This window comes from Prinia subflava, chromosome 12, assembly GCF_021018805.1.
Source record: "Prinia subflava isolate CZ2003 ecotype Zambia chromosome 12, Cam_Psub_1.2, whole genome shotgun sequence".
Taxonomy (NCBI): Eukaryota; Metazoa; Chordata; class Aves; order Passeriformes; family Cisticolidae; genus Prinia; species Prinia subflava.
In genome coordinates, this window is record NC_086258.1 from 11853353 (window position 1) to 11877733 (window position 24381).

A 24381-nucleotide genomic window follows, 5' to 3' on the forward strand; every position below is an offset into this window, starting at 1 on the left:
ACAGCAGAGCATCACTGCTGGAGCACCCTGCACTGCCTGCAGCACCGATCCAGCCTCCCTCCCGCCCCCCTCCTCCTCCTCCTCCTCCAGGGCCTCTTCCTCTCCTTCCCCTCTTTGTCATTCCTCTCAGCTCACGCCTCTTCCCTGCTCTCCTTCAGCTGCTCACAGCAATAATCCAGGGCACTGACGCCCCAGCAGATTGCTCAGTGCCGCTCCCTGCTGCTGACCGGGGTTTTAATGACTCCCCCAGCCGTGCCGGGGCTGGTCCCCACCTCCGCCGGCTGCCGGGCTCTCCCCAACATCCCTCCTCCAACAACACCTGCACCATCTGCAGGGACAGCACCATCCCTGCCACCGCCAGCTCAGAGAGGGCTCAGCTGGGATCTGCTCTCCTTGCACCCAGACTCTCAGCCCCTCCAAGGACCCACAGGATTCTCTTGGCAGCCTCAGCCCCCCAGGGCTCCCCAGCCCCCTGGGCCAGGCAAGTGCAGCCAAGGGCACCAATGCAGCAGCCGAGGGGCTGCAGGCTGACAGGGCGGCGCACATGCCTTGGGGACAGGCAAGGGACAAGTGCAGCTCAGTGTCAGTCAGTCGATGCTGCTCAGAGCCTCACGGCATGGGGCTCTGCAGAGGCAGGGACAGGACAGGGACCAGGCAGGGACTGGGGCTGTGCCTGCAGGAGCCACACGGCACCAGGCAGCACCCGCCAGCTCCTGGCACAGGCAGCAGCCCCCGGCGAGGGCAGGATCTGCGAGGGGCCCCTCCCCAGGGAGGAGGATGGGTATGACAGGGAGAGGAGCTGCTGCTCAGGGGACCTCGTGAAATTCAGGAGTAAACTGGTGAGCCCCATTCCCAGAGCTGAGCTGCCCAAGGGAGGACAGACAGGAACAAACTTCTGGGACCAAGGGACAGGACAGGCCAGCAGTGTGACCCTGGCCAGCCCTGTCATCGCCCTCCACAAGGCCACGTCTGGATCCTGCATCAGCTTTGGGCTCCCCAGTGCAGTGCCACATGCCAGCAGCCACAGCCTGCCTGCCCCGGCCCCAGCCCCTGTGCCCATCTCTGTGCTCGGTGAAGGGAGCAGCAGATGAGCTGGAGATGCCCCATGACCCCCAGGCCCTCCAACCCCTCAGCACCAGGCACACCACTCGCTGCCAGGCTGCAGATCCCCGTGTCCCGTCCTTTAATTAACATTCCACATGTAAAGTTGGGATTGTAATTACTGCAACTGATTAACAGGCCGAAGGTAGCCCGTCTCCGAGGGAGCAGATTAGCCGCGGCTCTCTGGAGCTCCTGCTCTCACCTCGGCACTGCCGGCGCATTCTAAGCAGCCCCGGTGCCCCCGCAGTCGGTGATTAATGGGCAGAGCCCGGCTCTGTCCCCCTGCTCTGCCCAGGCTCTGCCGGGGCGGGACGGAGCCGGTGTCGGTGGCCGTGGGCCGGCAGAGTGGAGGATGCTGAGAAGTGATTCCAGAGCCCGTCCCTGCTCTCCAGACACCAGGCAGGGGATGTGGGGTACGGCTGGGATTGGGTTCCTCCCAGAAGCCAAGGTCCCCTGCACGGAGAGGAACACACCACTCACACATTACAGCCCTTGCATGTGGAGACACACGGAACATCCCACGTGCCCAGGGAACATCCCACATGCCCAGCTCGGCTCTTCTCTGCCCTCCAGCCATGGCCCTGGGCTGTGACAGGACCCTCCAATCCACGGCTTCATCAGGCAGGGAAGGCAATCAGCTCAGTAATTAACGGCTGCTGCGGGCAAAGCGTGGCACAGGGACCCTCTTTCCTTCTTTTCCCCAAGACTGCAAAATAAATTATCCTGCAAAGTTAGCAGAGGCTGAGCTATGGAAACAATTAAACAAAAATTAAATCTAATTCATTTATACTCGGAGCACAAAGTGGATAATGTGGGGGCTTTCTTTGCTCTCCTCTCTTTGCCTTGGTGTTACAGAGGACTATTATGGGAAATTAATCACGGGGAAAAGCAATGAAAGTGATCTATCGCTCTTTAAAAGTGCACTGTAGTGATTATATAAAAATCTATTAGAGAGGCCAGGAAATAGCAGAGTGACACCATTTAAAAGGAAAAAGGAGACCGGGCTGGTGGCAAAGGGATCGATTTCTTAACTGACAGATCCATGGCAGAGGGAGCGGGAGGAGGTCAGACCGCGGGGTGGGCAGCGCTCAGACCCGGGTGGCCCCGGGCCGTGCACGCCCAAAAACCTCGGCCCACGTCCCGCTGCAGGGAGCGCTGACCCGCGGGGCTCCCACCGAGCGCAGTCCCACAGTGCTGCCGGCACAGGGACCGGCACGGCCGGCACGGGCAGCTGCAGCATCCCGCCGCATCCTTCGTGGCCCTGCCCCACCTGAGCGTGCCCGGGGAAGTGACCCCATCACCAGCAATGATGGGCACAGCAGACCCTCCCTGCCCGGCCCCCGGCACACGCTCGGCTCTTTAACAGCGGTGATAAAACCTTCACCGAGGCAGATTCCACCATAAATCCCGGCCGGCAGCGGGGCCGGCCCCGGGCCAGCCTGACGCTTTAACGACACCATCAATCCCCGGGGAGCCCGGGGCGGGGCGGGGGGACAGCCGGGCTGCAGCCCCGGCACGGGCCGGGCAGGGCCTGAGCCCCCCGGAGCCCCCCGGACCGAGGCTGCGGCAAACCGGCCACTGGCCACACACAGAGCTCCGGGCGGGCAATCCCACCCAACCACCCCGCATCTCTGGGCTCGCCCACGGCCACTGCAGCCGCCCGGCGCCATCGCCCCATGGCTATCACTTACAAACTCCCCCAGACCCGCACTGGCACAGGGAAACACCTTTACGGGAATGTAAATGCGGTTTCTCCTCCCCACCAGGCGTGTGGAAGGCAAACACACCACACTCCCTCCACTGCATCATTTAAAAGATTTGGGGGAAAAAAAGAGTGGAAAAAAAAAACCCCTTTGATCTCAGCAGCCCGCTTGTTTAGCCCATGCAGGGATTTAATTGAGAAGGGATGTCCTTGAATAAATGCAGAGATGTCCTCACTCCCCAGGAAGGCTGCTGCGAGTTGAACAATTCCCTGTATGAGGTTTTCCGCTCATCCAGGAATATTCTGGGACAACACAGCCCCGGGGCCGCTGCTGCGTGTCAGCCATCCATCACCGGGAATGCCAGCGGTGGCCAGGCTGCCGCGGCACAAGGACGGGTGTGGGGGGCCCCAGGCCCCGAGGGAGAGATGCTCCCAGGGCTGGAGACACCTCTGCCCCCAAAGCCAGCACAGGGGGAGCTGGGGCAGGAGGTGGAGCAGGCACACACCCAGCGGGATGGGGACCAGGGCCCGCCTGGCACAGGCTCGGGGGCTGCAGGTGGGACGTGGTGCCCCGCAGGAGCCAAGCTAGGCACAACAGAAGGCGGGGGCAGCCGGTCCCCAAGAACTGGCACTCTCGCCCGGGGTGCCAGCACCGGCCCCTGGCAAATGCCTTCCCTGCTGCCAGGCTTGGCAGGAGCGGAGGAGCCGCAGCGGAGAGCCGCCAGCCCCGGCGGGGAGCTCGGCAGCCCCGGCCACAGCGGGCAGCTTCCTGCTCATTTCCTCCCGGCCTGCGGGCCCTGCCAGCGCTCAGCACCCGGCATCCCTGCCCCTCCTCTGCCAGCTCCCTCCGGCCAGCCCAGCTTCCTGCCGGTGCAAAGCCTCGTGCTGAGGAAGGCAACCAGAGCCGGGGATCCCCGTGTGCCACACGCCTGCGAGGGGAACCAGAGAGGGGCAATGACGGCCAGGAGGACTTCCCCAGGGCAGCGCTGCACCCCCAGATTTGGGGCTTTGCATCTCCTGCCCTGCCCGGCGCAGCCGGTGTCAGGCGCCGATCAGCAGCATCCTCCTCCTCCTCGTCCTCCTCGGCGCAGCCGCGTGGGTGTCTTTGCCGCAAGGCTCCCTCGCCAGGGAAGCGCCGTGCTATTTAAATCCGGCATCTCCCACCATCCCAGCGAGGCTGGCTGCGAGCGCAGCCCCGGGAGAGCTCTGCCCCGCGCCCCCGCGCCCTGCGCCCGCTCAGGATGAGGAACACCCCGAGGCTGCGCCTGGAGGAGCCGCGGAGGCAGGAGTGGGCTGGTGAGCACTGAAACCCGGGGAGGAAGCTGCTTTTACCCTGGAAAAGAATTCCCGGGGATAAAGGCGAGCGCAGGAAGAGGACATGGGAATTCCCAGCTCATTAAAGTGCTGGCATCTGTCAGTCCGTGCTAACAGCAGCTCCTCTTCTCCTCATCCATTAAAGTTCTTGTCCTGCCCCTGCCCAGGGGACTTGTGCTCAGCTCTGCAGTCACCCCATCACTGTCTCACCGCTGTCCTGCCAGCTGTGCCACCAGCGTGTGCCAGGGCAGAGCCACAGGGATGCTGGGGGCCCAGAGGGGCGCCGGGCACCTGCAGGCTCGGTGCTGGGTGCCCGCAGCTGCGCTGGGGGCGAGCGGAGCTCTCAGCCCCTGGACTCGCTGCTGGCTGCGGTGGCTAAAGGCGAGCTGATTAAAGCAATTAGGATTTTAAATAGTAACACCAGAGTGGCTCATCAGCACTGAAGAGGCAGTCAACTGACAGGCTGAGGAGCCTATTTAGGGATCTCGTTTGGCTGAGGATCCTCAGCGAAGCCCCAGGGCTCCCTTGGAGAGAGGGTGCCGGCACAGGGGTGCCCCAGGCACCCCACAGCCCCCCAGTGCCCGCCTGGGGACACAGAGCAGCCTCGCCAGGGAGTGCCAACAGGGACAGCCCTGACACACAGCCAGCTCTGCCCTGCGGCCACAGGGACACCAAGGAGCACCTGGCACAGCCAAGGAGCACCAGAACTGCCAAGGAGTGGCTGCTGCCCACTCCTCCCTTTCCTTAAGATCGTTTATTTTCTGTAATAAAGGCTCTGGGAATGGAATGTGGAAGGAATTTCACAGTGTTTCTCAGGAGGCACTGCCGTGCAGCAGCAGCCCCAAAGCAACGTGTAAAGTGCCTTTTGCAACAGCTAAAGCCCCACACATATTTTGTCTGCTTGGACTCAAGGGCTGAGATGCCAGAGATTTAAGGCAGCCTGGTGGGAAATCCATCTGGTTTGGTGTATGCAGATCTCCAATCACAAAGGAGTCTGGACTCACATACAGATGCAAGAGCAGCACAAACAGCCTTGAAACGCTCCGTGCCCTTCCTGCTGCTCATTCCCCAGCCCTGCATTTGCTCCTGGCTGTGCTGGCTGATGCCGGGGTGCCCATGGGATGTGGCCCCCAGGGGACAATGGGGGGACAACTGCAAGGAGCTTCCCAGTCCTGTCTCATGGGCCCTGTGGCACAGGACTGGGCTGCTGCTCCCACACCTCCCATCCTCACTCCTGCAGCTGCATTCCGGTGGGGATGGTTGGACACCCCCAGGCTGGATCTCCTCACTCTCAGATGGGGGAAAAGGGGACAAAAGAAAAGGGTAGGAACAGGGAGTGAAGGGCAGGGGTGGAGAGGGGACAGGAGGACAGGAATGGGAGGGGAGGGCAGGAGCTGCAGCCCAAGCACAAGGCACTCGCCGACTTTCTTGCGAGCTCTGAGATGCCGTGGGAGGGAACTGGCACAGGCGCATTACGTTTATTTATAGGCATTTCTGTGGCACTCGATTAAATGCTGTGGTGGAGATATTGCAGTGTGAAGAGTATTTAGAGCCGTTTAACACCTCTTAGTCGGCAAAAGCCCATCTTAATTCCTGCAGCGAATTGGGAAAGTGCATGCAGCAAGGGCAAGAGCAGGGAAGATGCCCTCTCAGCCCTCGTTCCACCTGGGAAAGGGACCTTGTGATCCTTGCACTTGTGGCAGTGCATCCATGAGCCCCACGTGATGCTCCACTGCCTCCAGGTCAGCAGCCCAGGGACCAGTGTTCCACAGCAGGGCACGCAGCCACCCCTGCCCCGCTCCCACGGAGCTGCAGGGTGCTCATGGCACGGTGCTGGTGGCACAATTGCACAGGGTGCTGGCCAGCCCTGGCACACACAGGCCCTGCCTGTGCCAGCCCAGCATCCCCAAGCCCTGCTGAAGGATGGGGCCTGCCCAAGGGAAAGCACAGGAATTCCTGATGCTCAGGAGAAGCTCACTGCCAGCCCTCCCTGGGTTTCTATAACTGTTCTGCAGAACCTCCCTGTGCCTTATCAGGATGGCGAAGGGCTGAGCTGGTAAATCTCCAGATCTCAGGAAAGGCGTCAGGGGAGAGAGTTCAAAAGGAAGGCTGCCAAGTGCACATCAAGGTGAGCTCTAATTGCACCGCTGCAAATCCACTGCTGGCCCTTTTGCCCTTGGACGCTCTGTCCCTGCTCCCCTGTGCTGCAGAGCTTGGCCTGCCCATCCCCAGCCAGGGGACAAGCCTTGGGAGCACCCAGGGTGCCGGAGCCGCGTGGCCACACCGCTGCTTGCCCGTGGCAGATGGGCAATGGGCTGAAACACGGGGAGATCACACAGCCCTGCGTGCTCCTGAGGCACCCCAGCTCCTGCAGAAGCACATTCCCACCAGCTCTCCCAAGCCACTGCCCCAGCACCGGGGACCCTGAACCCGGGCGGGCGGGTTTTGGTTCAGCTGAGCGTGTCCCAGTGCCAGGACAGGAGATGCCCCTTGCTCTGCCCGGGGACAGACCCTCAGATCCCACCCCTGGCCAGGCCCGTGCATGTGGGGTGCCAGGGCTCGCCCCGCCAGCTGCTCCCGTGCACCCGGCCCGTGGCGCTTGCAAATGGATGCAATTAAGTTGATACTGCAGCAGCCCATAATTGCTGTTTCCTCAGCTTGGCAACACGACCCCGGAAGCCCCCATTATACTAATCACTGTCACACGAACACAATCGCAGAACACATAAAAACCTGGTGTGCTTCGTGCTGAAATATAACCCTGCCGAAGGCTGAGCCGTGCCATAAATCTGCTCAGCACTTAACACTGCCGGCTAAATGGCCCCGCTTAATTATAGCTCCATAAACAGGACTTTATAGCAGTATCAATAGCGCCGGAGATCAATCCCGCTGATGGACAAAGGGACGGGCTCGTTCCCTGCTGCCCCGGGGCTGGGCCACCACTGCCCCCCCAGTCCCAGCTCAGGGATCTCCCCTCCCGTGCCCATCCCAGATCCCAGCTCAGGGATCTCCCCTCCCATGCCCATCTCAGATCCCAGCTCAGGGGATCTCCCTTCCCTTGGATCCCAGCTCAGGGGATCTCCCTTCCCTTGGATCCCAGCTCAGGGATTTCCCCTCCCGTGCCCATCTCAGATCCCAGCTCAAGGATTTCCCCTCCCGTGCCCATCTCAGATCCCAGCTCAGGGATCTCCCCTCCCGTGCCCATCCCAGATCCCAGCTCAGGGATCTCCCCTCGTGTGCCCATCTCAGATCCCAGCTCAGGGATCTCCCCTCCCATGCCCATCTCAGATCCCAGCTCAGGGGATCTCCCTTCCCTTGGATCCCAGCTCAGGGATTTCCCCTCCCGTGCCCATCTCGGACATGCGGTGCCCGGCCGTGCCCCACTGGCCGTGGGTTCCTCCTGGCCTTGGTCTGACACTGCCACAGAGCCACAGCCAGGACATTAGCATGGCAACCCACACCCATCTCTGTCAATTATGCTTCAGTATTTGAGCTCTAACCAGCTTCAAATTGAATCAGGGCAAAATCATCAGTATAAAAAGTGCCCGCGCCAGCCCTTCAATTCCAGCACTGGGGAAAAAAAAAGTTCTACATCTCATAATGGCCTTCTACCCCATAATGAACAGGAAAAATAAATTAGATTCCCAGCTAAGGGTATATTTATACAATTTCATTATGTGCCCATGAGCAAATCTGGTTTTCACCAAGATAAAAATGAGCTCTCAGCAATGCTCGTGCTAAATAAATGGAGTGATTTAACAGCTTAACAAGGAGTGCGACAGAGGGGCTGCGGAACTGTGGCAAAAATGGAAAATAAAAATAAAAAATATCAAAATGCTTTCGTTTCCTGCACTGCACTGGCACTGCCGGGTCAGATGCACCCAGGAGGAAGGAGACAGCAATGCTGGGAGTGTGAGGGCATCCCAGGCTGTGAGCGCTCGTATCCCGCCCAAATGAAGCAGTTGGGAGCAACCCCTGACTGCTTCAGCTTCTGGTGCTCAGTGTCCGAGATCCTTTGAGCCAAACCCAAAATCCCAGTCCCTCTCCTCGCTGGCAGCTGGTGGGTCCAGCTCACTCTCACGCTGCCACAGCAGCCCAGGGATGCCAGGGCCATGAGTGCCAGCTGCCTGCAGGAGCAGGGAGGATTCTTGTGGCAGCTTTGGGGCTGGAAAGGGATATTTGCAGCCTGGAAGTTGTTCCCAGACTCTGAAAGCATGGCTCCTCTCCCAGCACTGCTGGGATATTCCCAATTCCTCCATCCCTCCCAGTGGAAGGAACCTCCTGTTACCCAATTCCCATCTCCCTTCCCTTGCTCCAGTTCCAGCCCTTCTGCTGCTGGGTGCTGCAGCACGTGTTCCCCCCCCATGAATCTCTCTCACGCAGCCAGGAGGGGCCTGGCCAGAGTTTGGAAGAGCTTCTCACCCTTCCAAGGTTATCTGCTCCCAGGGAAGGCTCCTCCATCCCACCTTCTGCCACTCCTGAAAAGAGCCTGGCAGCTCCCCCTGGGCCCCATCCCGGGCCACACATCCATCTGGGCTCAGCACAGTCAGACTGATCCCAAACCCATAACCCACACTTGAGTAGCTCATCCAGTTAATGGCAGAGCTGCCAGCAGGCAAATCTGTCCTCTCAGCATCAGCAGCAAAGCCAGAGTGAAGCAGTTGCCTTTTTTTTTTCCTCCTCTCCTTTTTAAATCAATCGTGAGGCCACATGGTCCATCGGTGGGATCTGGAGACCAGGAGCCATCTCCAAGACAGAGCTGCTGGCTTGGCTGCCTATCACAGCTCTCCTGCCGCAAGGTGACATTTCCCCCTCCATCCTCCCTGCCCCAGGGAGCCGCGTGGATTAATAGTTCAGCGGGGCTTTGGAAATGTGTGTGCCGGGAGTTGTGAGCCTGATTCATAACGGGAGATCCCTCCCCTGCTACAGAGATTAATCACCGGTGCAAACGCGAACACGGGCCGGGCTCACCCCGAACCGCGGCACAGCTGGAGCGGAGCTGAGCGCGCTCCCCCCGGGCTGTGCCACGTCTGCACCTCCAGCACCACGGAAAAATAAATGCCTTGTGGAGAGGATTGGTTCCGAGTGCCTGCGTGCTCCGTGCGAGTACGGCACCGGCCCTGGAGCCTGCCTGTGCTGCCTCCTCCTGGGAGGAATTACGGGGCAGCACCAGCCCTGCTCCAGCCCGGAGGAGCTCAGCCCCCATGGGCACAGACTGGTTACAGCCGATTTATCCTTAAACACCTCGTTAAATGCAGCAAGAGCCCAAACCCTGCACCGGGACCCCTCCCTCTCTCCTGGGGCAGCACCCCCAGAGGTGCTCCTGCCTGCTGGGGAGCTGCAGCTGGAGAACACCCGAGCCCAGCACTGCCCTCCCTGCCCGGCCCCGGGGGCACCCACCAGTGACCCTGACGTGTTTCCAGAGGCTCTTGCCCTGAACTGAGCCAAGCTCTTCCCAGTCAAACCAGCCCTCCAAACACCACGCCTGCCCGAGGACAGAATGGAAATCTCCGTTCCCGGGGGGACAAGGGCCATCCCTGTGATGCTCTGCTCTGGAATTCCTTCTTTCTGTCCCTCTAACATACATAACAACCAGATCATTTTTACCACACCATTTTCCCAGCCCCAAGCAGAGCTGTTTCCCAGGCTGCCAGAATCTTTTACAACCCCCAGAGGATCAGCAAATGATTTTTCTCTCTTCCCTTTGGTTTGGAGAGAAAGGGATCTCGGCTCAATCACAATTAGAGTGAACGGCGGCTCTCAGGCAGAGAAAGCTGCGGCTCCACTGTGCGACAGGAATGATCTCATCAAGCACCGGGTCAGATCACCAAAAAATAAACCCCTGCAGAGATGGAAACGGCTCATACCTGTCCCGAGCTGAGGCTGAGAGCTCTGGGGCTGGGCAGGCACAGGGAGGGGGTGATGGAGATCACACAGCAGCACAGGGGCCACAGCACGGTGGTGCAAAATCAGAGGTGAGGACCTCTGACTGTGCCTGGTCTTCCTCCTGGGAGGAGGAGGAGGACTCCCACATCCAAACACCTCCCCAGTCAACAGTGTGGGTCTGTGGCAGCTCTCTGGGATGGAGGAGCATGGGCAGCTGCTGGAGCTCACCCTGTTTCTTTCCAGCTCCCAGCCCCAAATGCTCCAGAGCTCCCCAGGCAGGCCCCGGGGCTGCAGTGCCAGTGGAGGGGTCCTGCTGCAGCACTGGCACCAGAAAGGAAAAAAAAAAATTGGCCTTTTCTGGCAACCCTTGCTGTGCCCTTCCCAGCTCCTGCTCTGTTGCCTAATCTGCTCCTCACCCCGAATCAGGGAGGCTGCAGGTTCAGTGGGGCTGGACACTACAGATTAGATTGCATCTGTCTGGGTATAAATAATTTACTGCTTGATGGTCAGAGTGAATTTAATTAGTTCTTGTTCTCCTGATAGAATCAGCCCACCGCTGCTAAAGCATTTCACTCCGAATTAGCCTGAGAAGCACTAACAAGGCAGCGCTAATTTTACACACACGACATCCCCCACAGTCTCTGAAAATACAGCTCCACAGAGCAGGGAGCAGCGCTGGCCCCACGGGGCTGGGAGAGGGGCAGTGGGAGGGATAAACCCAGGCACAGCCTGGGCAAGGAAGGATGTGGGGAGGTGGCACGGATGGGCACCAGCACACAAACCCCATCCCTTCCCCTTTTGCTCTGCCCTTACTTCCAGTTCCCCAGGGATTCGGAGAGGGGGCAAGGGAGCAGGGAGCCTGTGGCTGGCAGAGCTGATCCTGCTGCCTGTCGCGTCCCCTCTTGCCCAGGGAGGGGCTCTCTGCCAGCTGAGTGCCCACCTCACCCCCCTCTCCCAGCTCCGGGGTCATGCCAGGCCGCTGGCTGCTGGAATTGCTGCCACAGCCTTGGAGGAGCACCAGCACACGTCAGCGCTCCAGGGGGACGCGTGCCCGCTCACCTGGAAGGGAGAGCAGAGGGGGGAGTGGTGGGGGCAGCTGCAGGAGACGGGCACAGACCGCTGGGCACTGCCAGGTCTCGGCCCCCAGAGCCAACAGAGGGCTCTGGCAGCCCCTGCTCAGCAGCCTGTCCGAGCCCAGGCTGCACACTGACCTCGCCCAGGAGGGAACCAGACCAGGAGGAGCTCAGGCAGGACCCAGGGCATGCAAGGTGGCAGAAAGGCCCCTGCCCCGCTGGCGGCATCACCGCAGACCGAGCACCACAGCCCCAACCCTGCGCCGCTCCACGGGCACCCAGCCCTGTAACATCACCGCCCATTCTCCCTGTGCTCAGTGAGGAGCCCCTGGGTTCTCCTCTAAGGACGGAGCCTCTGTGCCTGCAGTGCTTTACTGCTCCTGCCTCCCTGCTCTGACCTCCCCTGTCTCACCAGGATTTATGCTCCACATTAACATTCTGCCCGAGCTGCCGGCAGCCGCCTGTGCCACAGCCAGCCCTGCTGCTGACCCCAGATCCCTCTGAACAGTGCGGGGTGACACCCCCAGCCACCAACGCCTCTGCAGGCACAAATCCGGGGCATTTCCACCCAAAAGTGAAATTCTGTGCATATGGGAGAGCACGGAAAGGCTCCAACAGCAGCGATGCTCTGGGTTGTGCCAGAGGGAACCTGCTAGAGAGGACCTCGTGGGGAACTGAGTGCTCCTGCAGGTTCCTGCCTGGAGCAGAGGCACTCCCCAGCAGCTTGGTGGCCCCCATTCCTGCTGGCATGGCCACACTCCTGCACATGGAACAAACCAGCTCGTTTCCCCCAGCTGACAGGCAATGGTTGAGCTGCTAATCCTCCCTCAATAAATCACCTGCAAAGGTGAAGTGGCCACAGCCACCAGCAGCTGTCAGGGGCCCTGCGGGCAGAGGCCACCCCTCAATTCACCCCAGCTCTCAGCTGCTGGGCCACTGTGCCACAGACAGGGATCATCCCCAGGGCTCAGCAGCACGGGGGGAGCAGCCTCCCTCCTTCCCTCCCTCCATGAGCTCATCCCCTGCCCAGGCCCCTCTCCCCCACCAGGAACAGCCCGTACGATCTTGCCCTCTCTCCTGTTTGCGCATAAGCCAGGCTGACAACTCCTCTTCATCACGGTGTCAGAGCCTTCCTCGGCAGCCATGCATCTCAAGCAGGACAGCACCATAAATATTGCATAGGAGGTGTTTCTAATCTAGTTACAGGCTCAGCCTCTCACGCTCTTCCATCAGGAAGCCTTGGATTGAAATTGAAGTGTATTAGTATAATTTTATCAGGTTTTATTAAGCCTGGGGTCTCACGTTTTTGATATATAGTTTTAATTAAATTTTAAGTCAAAGAATGCAGTTGTTCATATTTCATCTCGCCATGGCACATCGGGAGGAGGCAGTTAATCAGCACGTACCAAAACATCCCTTCGCCCGTGATGAACGGGCAGAAACTTTGCCAGCAGAGCCCAACTTCCCTCCCTCGCTCACAGCCCGGCTCCAGCCAAACCCCCATCCCTGCGCCCCCCACGCCAGCATCCCGCAGGAGCACAAACCAGTGGGAGGGAGGGAAAAGCCTCCGGACCACGCAGGGAAGAGGGAAGGTGGCCCGGAGGCAGCTGGCACCGGGGGCTGCTCCCGGCTGGGCTCAGCAGCAGCAGCTGCCACTGGCAGCAGGAGAGCGGGCAAGGACCCAGGGGCAGGTCCTGGCAGGGACAGAGCCAGGGGCCGGAGAGACCCTCACCTCCCCTCAGGGCAGCCACGGCGCTCTGGGCTGGGCCATGTGCCAGGGGCCGGCCAGGATAGCTCCCTCCATCCTGGGAAAAGCAAACCCCAGCCCTGGGCTGTGGGGACTGCCCGAGCCTGCAGTGGGACCCCGAGGGTGCAGCAGCCCCTCAGGGATGGCAGAGCCCCCAGCAGCTGCACTTCAGTGCCAGCAGCACCACCAGCACGGTGCCCTTCTTTCTGCTCAGAGCAGTTTGGGGACACAAACGTCGAGGTCTGTGCCTTCTGCCAGCAAGAGCAGCAGATGCCATCGCAGCTGGCACTGCCGCTGCCCTCACCTCATGGCTCCCTGCCCAGGGAGGGCTGTGACTCCCCAGGGACCCAAGGCCACAGTGGTGGCAGCTTGCTCACAGGTCCTTGGGAAAGGCTGATTCATCCTGGCTGGAAGGAGGCGCAGCACAAGGCAGAGCAGAGGCACCTCACCCACCCACCCACCCCCGTGATACGTCTGGCTGCAACTGTGCCCTCCCCACGCACGGCTGGGGCAACACAACTGCATCGCAGCCCCCATGGACCTTCCCCAGCTGCAGCACAGCACAGCAAACCCTCTGCTGGCAGCTCCAGCAGGGCTGGGGTCTGCAGAGACCTGACCTAGAGCATCACCACAGCTCCAGCAGCAGAGCTGGGGGTATAGGAGCTTTGGGGACACAACCAACACACTCCCTCATTTATGAGCCACTATTGCCTTAGCTGGGGCCAGAGATCTCAGGGGATTCCTGAGCATGGAAACAGCTCAGCCCAGAAACATCTCAAGTCCTGAGCTTCCTAGTGTGGAAAGCAGAAGAGCAGAGCACGGACCTGTCTCTCCCAGTTGAGGTGCTGAAAAAATTATCATCAAACTTGCCAAAATGAACTCAAAAACCATTTCAATGGTATTACATTAAAAAAAAAAAAGTGTCATCTTTCCCACATCAAGGTCCTCATCTGGAAGAGCAGCAGAAATCACCAAGCACAGCATTACAGCCCTGCCAGTGACAGCCACATCACCAGCCAGTGCACCCCAGCAGGACCAGGGGGGTGAGGGACCACAGGAGCTCCCAGTGCTCCCCTGGGACCTGCTCCAGCATTCCAGTGCCTGCCCAGATGAGCAGGTCCCGTCCTGGGGAGCAGCTGGAGCTCACAGCCAGCGTGACAGAACTCGGCTACGGCGCCATTGCCGACGGCAGCGACGTCCTTGCAGCGAGGAGGGAGGGAATCCCAGGATGAGCAGGAATGGTTCTGCTCATCAGCTGCAAGACTGATAGACTTGGGGGGTGGGGAGCATGTTTTGCATTTCCTTCCTTCTCCTTTGCAAAGAAACAGGGATTTGGGGTTGGATTTGAACTTCATCCAGAAGAAAATAATTTTGTTTGAAAAGGAAGCAGTTGGATTGCTTAACACACTCTGTCTCTACTCCCATTGAAACAGGATTTGAGGCACAGAGAGAGTTTCAGGCCAAGCAGCCCCACTCCTGCTGCACCACAGTGTCTGGGTTACCCTGGGCCCCCCGTGCCCCAGCAGCACCTCAGCCTGATGGGAAGGAGCATCCTGCCAGCACCTGGGCAGCAGGAGCCCCACCACAGCCAGCACTCAGCGCCAGGACTGCACCAGCAAAGGTTCCCCAGGCACAGGGGCTGCAGGAATCACTGCCAGGGGCTCCCAAACCCACAGCTCAGTGCACACAACGCCCCAGCGGCACCACGGCCTCGGCGAGGCAGCCCACGGGCACCCTGCCACCCGCTGTGGGTGCTGTGGTGCCACCAGGGGCCTGTGGGTGCCTGTGCAGAGGCTTCAGCTAAATCTCAGCTGGGCAGCGAGAGCAGGGCAGCAGAGCTGGCGGGCGAGCGCGCTGCGTGTCGTTCCAGCGTGTATTTATATCCCTCCCGACGCAGCATCCCTTTGTACAGGCACGGAGCGTGTACAGGCAGGGCTGTCAGTTCAGTGCCGTGTTACAAGTGTTTGATATGGAGATTTTGGCAGTGGGAATGGATGTACCTCGCTGAGAGGTTTATGTAAAATGACAGCTTCTGGAAAATGAAGCACTCAGATATTAGAAAAAAGAAAAAAAAAGAAGAAAAGAAAAGTACAAACAAAAGGGAGGGAGGGAAGGAGGGGAGGCCTTCGCCCAGCGAGGCCACAGCAGCTCTCTCCTCCCCGCTGGCCCCGAGCAGCTCCCACCCCGGCTGGCAGCAGAGCACCGACCCCACCAGCTCGGCTCGGCTGGTTCAGCTCGGCTCCCCCAGCTCGGCCGCTGCCCCATTTCCATCCCACCCCATCCCATCCCTCCTCCTCTCCGCTGTTTACGGGCTGTGCCTTTCATCGCCGCTGCGCGTGGGCGTGCGCGGGCGGCGGCGGAGGATGCCCGGGAGCGCGGCTGTCAGCGCGCCGGGAGCGCGCCGCCACTGCCACGGCAGCCCGGGACCAGGGACACGGCACCGACAGAGCCGGGAGCCGGCCGGGCCCCTCCCGGGCCGGGATTGCGGGATGCCGACACTCCCCGCGCCACAGCTCAAGGGGGATGCGGTGCCGATGGAGCCGGGCAGCGGCCGGTTCCTGTCACCTCTGCCCTGCCAGGGGACGATGCTGAGGTTCACACCATCAAAGAACCAGCACTGCCAGACGCTGCTGGTGGAAGCCCAGCCGAGGCCAGGGGCACTGCAAGGGGAATGGATGCGGTCCCACCCCAGACAGACCCGGAGCCCAGCCCAGCGTCCTGGGGAGTGTTTGCTCCCTCACTGACTCCCACCACTCAGCTCCCCTCGACCGACTCCAGCTGCGAGGGTGGGAGGGAGACAGAAATAAACCCCTCCAGCAGAGCCATCTCATCCAGGAAGGAACGTGGCAGCAGCACCCAGCGAGGCTGGGGTCTGGCTCATCCTTCCAAAGCTGCAGCCAGCTCCCCCCTTCGGCTTTACACCCTCCTCCACCCCCTGCGCCCGGCGGGATCCGTGCCATGGCCAAGGTGGAAGCAATTCCTGCTGCAGCTATAATGATCCATAAAGAAGCTGACTTGTTTCTTACCTCTCTGAAATGAAGGATGGTGATTACCCTCCATCCCAGTCCACAAAGCCTAATCCAAATTGATGGCCTCCCAGAGATTGCTTCTCTTGCCTCTCACCAATCCAACACCCAGCTCCCCTACACACATCTACTCAGGAGAAAAACGTCAGCGTAATTCACGCAGGCTCTGGATGGAAAGGCCATTTATCCTGCAGGAAAGGCTCCTGGACAAGACATTACATTAATGGCACGTTAGGGAGAGGTGGCAGTGCCAGCCTTGCTCCTCCAGGCCACAGGCAGCAGGGCAGGGATCTGCTCCAGCCCTGTCAGAGACTCCCCTGCAAGGTGTGGAGGTGCTGAGGAGCAGCGCAGAGCTGGGCACAGCTCCGGCTCACTAAAAATACCCTGGGGCAGGACTGACAACAACAGCGACAGCTGAACCACCCCCATCCACCCCAGCAGCGCGGCACAGCCACCCAGGAACTGCCCTGTCTGCCCCACACCTGAGTGGGACCTGGGGGAAAACACCCTTGGGTGTCCCATCCGCTGGCAGGATCCTGGCACTGGTGTGTTTGTCCCTCGGGCACAGCTGGTTCTGCAGGTGCCCAGGGAGCAGGGCAAGGAGCAGGGCAAGGAGCAGGGCAAGGAGCAGGGCTCCCCGGGACCCGGCAGGACGGGCACTGAGGGAGCCTCAGCCACGGCCCCAGACACGAACCCGTGGAGAGGGCAGCTCCATCCCTCATCTCTGAGGATTCGCTTCACCGAGAGCCTCCACTGACCTTGGGCATCACTGGATAGGAGCCCTGGGCCCCCCAGCTGGCAGTGAGGGCTCCCTCAGCCCGGCCTGGGGCCGGAGCCCCCGGACACCCTTGGAGCCCTCCCCGGGCTGCTGCCATCGCCTCGTCCTGCTGCACCGCTGGTGTGCGCGGCGGAGCCCCACCAGGAGAGCCGGCTCTCTAATTACACAGACAACAGCAAATCGTGACAACAGACCCCCGTGGGGACCAGCGGGGACCCCTCCGCTCCCACAGCAGGGGCTCCGGGCCTTCCCACAGCTCTGCTGCTCTGCAGCCGTGGAGGAGGAGGGAGGGGAGTGGGGTGTCTTCACCTGCTGCCCACCACAGCCCTTCCCTTCTCCCCGGCACCGCAGCGCACTCGCTGCTCCCTGGACACCAAGGAGAGGTCCCGTCCAATGAGACAGGCAGGAGGGAAAAGTGGCCTGGGCAGGATGAGGCCAAAGCCACGGCACCCTCTGCCCTGGGGACACCAGGAGCCCCTGGGAGCCCTCATCTGCATCTGCCGGGGCACCCTCGGCACACAGCACCCACAGGGCAAGGGGGTCCACGAAGGCAGCACACCTCGCCCCAGGGAGGGACACCCCATCCAGGCTCCGGCACCCATCTCCCCCCGAGGGGAATTTCTGTGGAGAGCAGCGGGAGGAGGGCTGTGCTGAGCCGGGGGAGCCCGGGCAGCCTGACTCACCGGCTGCCATCGCACCCACCCCGCCGCCGGTGGGCGGCTGCGCCAGGAGGGGCTGGGCGGGGAAGCAGCAGAGGGGGGATACGGGAGGGGATCCCCGGAGAACAAGGAAAACAAATCCAAACTCAAGCGATATCCACGGAGCCAGCACAGCCACCAACGTGCCCAACCAGCAGGAGGATCCTGAGCAAAGCCATGAGGAGCCAAGGGCTGCTCCAATCCCTCATCCTCCCCAAAATTCTTCTTGAACCAGATGTGCCCTCACAGTGCCAGGCCTCGGTGCATGCACACGCATGTGTTTTCATCCCAGTCTTTAAATGAGGTCTTTGCTGAGAATTTACAATTCCCTCATGGCCTCAATCTTGCAAAGATTGCTTTTTTAACACTGTTGGGCTTTAATTCTAATAAGCCTCCTCTTTATTACGGAACCAGGTCACATTGCCTTGACACTGCGAGAAAATCTTTCATCGGGAGGGAAAATGGAGAAGGGAAAAGAGAAATAAAGGAAGGGAGGAGGAAGAAGACGGGGAGACAAACACATCAAAGCTGTTCCCCCCAGCCTGGGGACGCTGTGACCCCGGTGAGGAGCCGGCGGGCAGGGGAGCAGAGCCTCCCCGCAGCGCCGCTCGCACCCTGGACGCGCAGGATTATTTCTGGTGCGGCTTCACTTCCCACGCACCCTCCCACCCTCCACTGCTGAAAACGCCAAGAGGAGCAGGGGGGAAGCTTGACAAAACTTTGACAGAATGAGGACAGAGTCCAGCCCTGCCCGGACAGATGGCCACCCCCGCCAGCCCAGCGCGAGGTCCCCGTCACCTGGCCAGCGCCGCGGGCACGGGAGGGGCGCAGCAGCAGCACCGGGCACTGCCAGCCCTGTGCCCCTGCCAGCAGAGATCACAGCCCCGCACTGGCAGGACACAGCACAGCTCCACCCTGTCATCCAACAACTGCTCAAGGGTCCACTGTCCCTTCTGGAGGCTCCAGCATCCCCCCAGCAGCCAGAGCTGAGCGAGGGGGTGGCTGCTGCCTCCCTGGGTCCCCAGCCCCAGGGTTTGCCTGGCTCACGGCACACAGTCACAAAGCACCTCTGTGAGTATCTTACCTCACAGCCATCGTCACAGAAATGGGCTGATCTCGCACCCCACTGGGCACCCCTGTGCCCACATCTGTGACCTCCCTGCGCTGGATCGAGGGCAACTCATTTGGGACTCATTAAACCTCCTGCCTCCACTGGCTCCTGGACAGGGGAACCACAGTGAGATGGGACTCAGGCCCCTGCTCCCAGTGCCTCCCGTGCCCTGTGGCAGCTTTGTGTCACAGCAGGAGCCTCCAGGCTGTGCTGGTGCCCAGCAGCGTGTGACCGTGGCACGTTCTGTGTCACCAATGACACCAACAGAGCAGCCCCCTTCCCTGCCTGCTCCAGAAAAAAGCTCTTGGACAGCCCAGGCTGAGCTTTACCACATCAAACAGCTCAAACAGGAGCCTTTTCCAGGGTGGGCAAAGGGACAAGGCTCCCCAGCCCCAGGATGGCGGCGCGGGGAGGCCACGGCTGCTCCAAATGTAGATGTTTAATTCTCAACGCTGGCAGCTGCACTCAAGGCAGGAGAGGCAGGGAAGCCATGCACAGGGGTAACCATGGCAACTTCACGGAAGTTAAATAAAAACTTCTTTAAAAAAAGCTAACGAGGTCCCTGAATCATGCTTTATCAGCTGTGTTGCTATAAAGATCGAGATCCAGCCAGCTCAGGATTCCTAATTACTCCTGCAATATACTGGAGAGAGCTTTATTTAAAAAAAAAACCTGGCAATGCACGGAACAATTTCGGCCTCTCCACGCTGGGATTTGCATAGTCCGTGAAGCACCTTCGCAGATGGATCTGCTGTGAGAGCCTTCCCAGGCAGCCCCCGCCTGCTCATGGCTCGGGGGCTCTGGCAGCTGCACCCCGAGCCCTGTTCCTGTGGAGGGGACACGGGGAGAGCCCCACCAGTGCCACATGATGCCACGCCAGCACGCTGCCTCCTGCCCCAGCACTGCCCACAGGAGCATCCCATGCACCCGCCTGGGCCTGGATCCTGGTGGCTGCAGCAGGTGCCCTGGGCTGCCCACAGCCCCCTTGGCACGGGGGAAGGTTCATCCACCACCCCTGAATGCTGAACACCTGCACATAGAGCCCTGCATTCCTGATCCTGCCAGAGAGGGACTCAGGCACCAGGCAGTGGCACCCTGACCTCCAGGATCACCATCCCAGGGCCAGGAAGCAGCCAAAGGAGTGCCCACCCCAGCAGCTCACATCCCTGAGGCGCAGAGCTGCCGTCACTGCCCACAGCACAGACCCTGAGAGGTGCCTCAGCCCTTTTTCCTGCAGAACAGGGAAACCTCACTTGGACGACCCCAGTAAGCCCTGGAGAGGGAGCAGAGCCGCCCATGCCACAAACAGACCGTGCTGGAGCGCACCCACAACCCAAGAGCACACACCCACAGTGGCTGCACCCCAGCAGTGTTTGGGGCAACTCCATTAGAACCCCACTGCCATCAGTCTCAGCAGCAGGAGGAGCTGGCAGAGCCAAAGGTTTGTCAGCAGTGAGCTGGGACCTCCCAAACCCACAGACACAGGACAGCAATGCCATCACCCCGGCTCTGCCCTCCTGCCCCCCAGTCTGAGCCCCAGAGAACACCGAGAGCTCCCTGAGCCCAGCTGGGCACAAATCCCCAGACTGGCACAGCTAGGCAAAGGGTTTCTGCTAAGGAGAGGGCTGCACCACGAGCAGCTTTGAAGGGTTATTTGAGTCTTTATTTTCACAGCTTATGGTAAGAGTGAATGGTAAGTATTATTTACTATATTTTTAAACACATTTAATTTAGGCTGATTCTGAATGGGAATTAGAATCCAATTAAAATGTGTGGAGAAAGTCAGTGTTTTGAAGCAGATTATTAAGCAAAGCTCCATTAAACACATTGGAAGCACAAATATTGGGGAACAAGTTCTATATTTACAAGAGGATTTATTCAGCCAAGGCAGTATCATCCATGGCCCAGGAACTGAGAAACTTGTTATCAAGGTCAAGATTTTATCAGCAGGTCTCAGATTCTCACATCTGTGTTTCACCCAGAGCTTGATTAAGAGTTTAGGAGCCTGGAAAACTCTCCCTTTTGCTCCAGCTCCTGCTTTAGAATTAATTGTTTATTGATCCAACAGGAGGAAAATATTCTCTCTTGCTGCAGAGGAGCTGCTGGGAGCTGAGTCTGTTGTCAAAAGTTGTTTTATCTCTTCCATAAATTCCAGCTGTGGTGACTTCCTTGGCTTCAATTGCCCTGTTTTTCTGGACACACTCACAGGTCCCTCTGATAACTTTGGTAGATGACAGCTCCCAGGCCACTGCCCAGATTCCCACTTTCAGGAACCCCCAAATCCATCAGACTGTCCAGAGGGAGCAGCAGTGGTTCCATTCAAAATCCACTAGTCCGGGTCCTCTTATATACATAAATCCCATTTTACCCCCACCTCCTGCCTGGGCAGTGCTGGGCACAGCAGCACAGGCAGGAGAGGAGGGAACTGCTGGGGCTTGGAAATCCCCATCCTCATCCCAGCATCTCACACCTCCCACAGCAGCATCAGCCCAGATTCCAAAAGAGCCTTTATTTATTTTTTTTTTCCCCAGGTGCAAAAGCATCCTAGAAAGGAAATGCAGGCAATCTGGCAGGGCCCATGGGAGTGTGCATTTCCTTCCACCTTTGGGAAAACCAACAACAAAACACTGAGAGAAACCAGCCTTTCCCATCAAGGAAACCCTCTGGATCCCCTTCCTCCCACTCGGGATCCATCATCTCAGCCCCTAAACCTCCCAGGTGACAAGGGTGGCAGCAGGAGGGGACACATCCACTGTGGATAATGGAACAGGAAAAGGGATTCTGCGCTCCTGTGCGCATTTCTACCCGTTAGAAATTCAATCTTGTCTAGTTGGGAAGAGCCAAGGATGCCTGGAGCATCTGTGTGTGAGCACAGCAAAGGCGAGAGCTGCCTTCAGCCTGGTTTATTAGAGTTCAAAACAACTGCAAGCTCAATAACTAACACAGCGACAGAGAAGACGATTTTGCTTCCTCATCTGGTATCCCAGCCTGTCAATTAATTTGCAGGAACACACATCCCAAAATACCTCAAACAATTCCAGCAGAAAGCACTGGAACAGCACCAACAGCAGCCGCTGGCTGTTCAGCGAGAGGAGGGAGGAAGGAGAAGCTGCTGTCAGCAGCACCGAGCATCCCAGCGCAGCCAGGGACGGAGCACCCCCATGGAAGAGCTCTCGGCTGGCAGCAGCTCCGTGGAGATGCCCAAGGAGCTCCAGGCTCCCAGCACGGCACAGCCACAGCTCCACGACTGCAGCACCTGCAGCACAACCCCCTCCACCTTCCCTGGCTCAAACCTCCCCGCCAGCTCCCCTTTCTCTGCCACGGCCCTTGGAAAGGAGCAGATCTGCCATAAGGACTCATTATCCACTGAGCTCTCACCCTGTAAGGCTGTAAATTAAAAGAGAACTCAAATAAATTACGGAACTTCCCTCATGCCTTTTATTATCTCAATAACCTTCAGAGGGATTTATCCACCGTCAGCTGAGCAGCTGAGAGCTGTGCCGGCAAACTCATTCAAGGAACGCACAGCTGAAAACCTTTACTCACCAAAGGAGCAATTTGGCCCAAGCTTCTGGAGAAGGCACTGAGGGGACCCTCACCACCCCCAGCTGGCTCAAGCCCCACTCCAGCTGGGGAGATTCCCCTCAGCCAGGGTGGCAAAAGAACTCACCTGTCCCATCGTGGGTGGCAACGAGGAATCCTGCTGTGCAGGGCAGAGTGGCAAAGCAGCAGCAGCTGTGTGGAGAGACAGGCTCTGCCACCAGCACAGGCTGCCAGCCATCCCAGCGCCTGGGATGTCATCCTGGTAATTCAGGACGACATGTTCTAGTGATGGGAGATGGAGAAACTGAAACTGGGAACGAGAAAAGCCCCAGCCCCTGTCACGGAGGGGCTGCATGAGGGTACGGAGCACACATCACTGGCTGAGTCTGGGGAGGGAGGCTGGAAGAGTGGTTTTCCAAAGGGGGCACCACAGAGAGCAAGGGTCAGTATTCTAAAACCTCCCAGGCTGCCCAGGAGCAGCAGGAAAGGACAGGAGAGGCACTGCCACAGCCCTGTCACCAGGCCCAGGAGAGACGCCAGCCTCGCACCAAGCGGGCTCTCAGGGAGGGGTCTGGCAGCAACAGCTCCTTCAGCTCCTCTGTCCTGCAACGCCTGTCCCCACACGGAGCCCAAACCACCAGGGAGGAGCACGAGCTGCCACTGCCAGCCTGGGGCTCCCCAGCCCCTCTGTCCCCGACACAACTGGCAGAGGTTCACAGGCTGCTGCGGCCACCCGGGTGTGTGCCCTGTGCCAGGGCTCCCTGCAGCGCCAAACAACCACACAGATCATTCCAAAAGATGGGGGGGAATAAAAATTCTTCAGTATTTTCTGTGGAACAGCAGAGGCTCGGCACCTCTCCCCAGAGCCAGGAATGAGCTACGACCAACAGCCAGGGCCAGGCAGCCCTGCCAGCCCCAGCCACTGCAATCAGCCCTCCCTGAAAACTATCAACTCCAGGCTCTTTCTCCATCTGTTATCCAGAAAAACAGCCTTAATTTCTTGCTTTGTGAGGATTTATCATGCCTCAACCATTTTAGCCTGAGAACAGGAAGCTGTTTGGGAAGCAGTGTGCCCTCCTCTCTGCACTGTACCCAGCACGGCCAGGCCTCTGGCTCTGGGTATGGCCAGACTGCAAACAGCACCGAGCAGCAGGACGCACCCCAAAACACTGAGAGCAGAACCACAAATCCTGGGCATCCCAGAGAACGACGGGTCAGATGAGAAAAAGAACAAGGTGCTCCCCATTGGTGATCTTTGCCCACCCTGGGCTGGGGCCCCCAGGACACAGCACAGCAGCCACTGTGCCCTGCCCCAGTGCCAGGCATCTCTGGAGGCAGCGAGTGAATGCCAAACCTTCACCAAAAGCAGCCGAAAATAGCTGGGATTGTTAATGCCACGCTCACTGGAGTGAGAAGCTGAGAAATCCCTGCTCCCCCCATCCCTCCACCCGCACACACGAGCGCTGCCAACGCCTTGCCAGGCTGCTCCCCCCGAAAGGAGGGATCCGTGCCCCCTGCTCCGGGCAGGTACTGCCCGTCCCCGGCCTGCCCCACACCTCTGCCCCGACCCCACCGCGGCTGTTTACTTCAGATCTGCCCTGGCGTTCGGAGGTGACGCTGCAAGCGACGCTGCGAGTGCTGAGCGCGGTGCAGCTCCTGGCACGCACACCTCTGGGGACCGGGAGAACGCCTGGAGAACGGCACTGGGCACTTCCACACGGAGAACGGCACCAGGCACTTCCACACATCACACACATCACCCAGGTGACCCCCGAAGGGCCTTCGCCATCCTCCCGACCCTCCCGGCGCACATACCTGCACAGGGAGCCCATCTTGCAATGAAATTCCTGGAGACAGGCAGGAATCCAGGAGAAGAAGAGCCCAGGGAAAGCTGCCTCGCTTGCCTGACTCTGCCCCACAGCTCACCCAGCCCAAACGAGACCCTCTCGTTCTCCTCCTTTGTCCAGACTCCACCTCACCCAACTTTTTCCTACAATCACCTTCACCTGGAGGCTGCGGCAACAATTAGCGCCAGGTTTCTGCTCGCAGCTGCCCCTAATTAAGGGGCATTACGAATCCTTAACGCAAACTTAATGGGCCCCCTCGCACATCGCGCGTTGCCCCTTGACCGGGCCGGCTCAGCCTCGAACCCTCACGGGCTCCGGCACGGCTGCCACGGAACCGATCCCGGAGCGCAGCGGGGACCGCCCGGTGCCGGGGTGGACGCTGCCGCCCCGGCCTCCCCCGCTGCTCCCGGAGCCGCCAGCTTTCCCCGGGATGCGCTCCGGCAGCGCCGCCCCGGGGCTGCCGCTGTGACTCCCGGTGCGGCTCTCGGTGGGCATCCCTCCCCAGGGCCGCCCCGGCGGAACTTCGCCGCCCCCACCCGCCGCCCCCCCGCTCCC

The 24381-nt window shown here is 59.8% G+C and overlaps 1 protein-coding gene across 11 annotated transcripts in view; it reads right to left on the bottom strand.

Moving 5' to 3' along the window:
* The window catches only part of RBFOX3 (RNA binding fox-1 homolog 3), a 129464-nt gene that overhangs the window by 74213 nt on the left and 30870 nt on the right, over window positions 1-24381 (bottom strand). The window lies entirely within an intron of this gene.